This window comes from Saccopteryx bilineata, chromosome 7 (genome assembly GCF_036850765.1).
Source record: "Saccopteryx bilineata isolate mSacBil1 chromosome 7, mSacBil1_pri_phased_curated, whole genome shotgun sequence".
NCBI lineage: Eukaryota > Metazoa > Chordata > Mammalia > Chiroptera > Emballonuridae > Saccopteryx > Saccopteryx bilineata.
The window spans coordinates 15,499,426-15,500,841 of NC_089496.1; the positions used below are offsets into that span (position 1 = coordinate 15,499,426).

A 1,416-nucleotide genomic window follows, 5' to 3' on the forward strand; every position below is an offset into this window, starting at 1 on the left:
CCTTGGGTGGTGTACTGCTAGAAGTGCCTCTTGAAAAGTCTTTGAACAGTTTGCTGAGTAATCTATAAAACCTGCAAGTACTTCTCATGTCCCTCTTTCCACAGCACAGACGTGTCCCTTGATGGGGCCAGGAAACCTGGCAGGCTTCAGTCCAATGACCTTTCTTTCCACTCTGGAGCAGGGCCTTGATGAAAGCTATGAAGCCCCTTAGGGTGCTGGAGCCAAAAGTTGGTATTTCCTGACTTCTTTTGGGCCTTTTTTTTGCCTTTTCTGTTATTTCCTTGGTCATAGACCTTAAAAGCCATGCTCAGAAGATCTCACTGAGGGGCTTGACAGACAGTCTCGAGACTCCAAATGTTTCAAATCAGCTAAATTCTGTTTCCAAACGGCAACTGCCGGAGGCTGGCCAGCTACCAACGTCTGCTGCAGCCCACTCTGTGAGGAGGGGTCTTACATGGCCAATCTCGCTGGGGCCTCCATCTGTTACATCCCAGCGAGATAGGCCACAGCAGACCCAAAGTGAATTTTATAAGTTTTATTGCAGACCTGCACAGGGACTGCAGGCAACCCATGCAAGGGAGCACTGCAGCCCCCCAAACCTGTGCAGGGACTGCAGGTAACCCACACAGGGGAACACTGCAGCCCCCCAAACCTGTGCAGGGACTGCAGGCAACCCACGCCTCCAAAGAGACTGGAGCACTGCAGCCCCCCAAACCTGCGCAGGGACTGCAGGCAACCCACACCTCCGAAGAGACTGGAGCACTGCAGCCTCGAGCTTCTAAAATGGCTCCTTTTTATAGGGTGGCTATCTAGGGTGAGCAAGCATTACACAGAAGCTGATATGGCTGTCAACTATTGGCTAGGGAGGTTGTGTGCAGTTACGGGGGGGTGGTGGTATTGCTCAGTGGAGAATTTCAAACATAAACTATTGATAAGGGTCTCTGACTCAATGCAGGATGTTGCTGAACTCTTTGTTCTCAGCGTCACAGGGACCTTGTACACTCTTGGCAGCCCCAGCATGTCAGTACTCCCTGAATCTAACAGAGGGGTGGGGGGGATGGGTGAAAAAGGTGAAAGGGATTAAGAGTACAAATTCCTAGTTATAAAAATAGTCACAAGTGTGTAAAGTACAGCACAGGGAATATACTATAGTTAATAATGTTGTAATAACTATGTATGGTGTCATGTGTGTGATAGATTTATTGGGATGATCACTTTGTAAGGTATTTAAATGTCCAATCACTACATTGTACACCTAAAACTAATCTAATATTATATGTCAACTATAAGTGAAAAATAAGATTTTAAAAGAATAAGTAAAAAATGTGCATAAATAGCTTGGTAAGGTCTAATACATAGAAGATGATTATGGTAAGGCTTATTGTGTCCCCTGATTCTAGAGGCAAAGAAAGGTGG

The 1,416-nt window shown here is 46.4% G+C and overlaps 1 long non-coding RNA gene across 1 annotated transcript; it reads right to left on the bottom strand.

Moving 5' to 3' along the window:
- Positions 1-520: 520 nt before the first annotated feature.
- LOC136310974 (uncharacterized) lies at positions 521-763 on the bottom strand. Its single transcript, XR_010726642.1, has 2 exons — positions 653-763; positions 521-599 (listed from the first exon to the last, which is right to left on the bottom strand). It is a non-coding gene; the product is annotated as an uncharacterized lncRNA (long non-coding RNA).
- Positions 764-1,416: the final 653 nt, after the last annotated feature.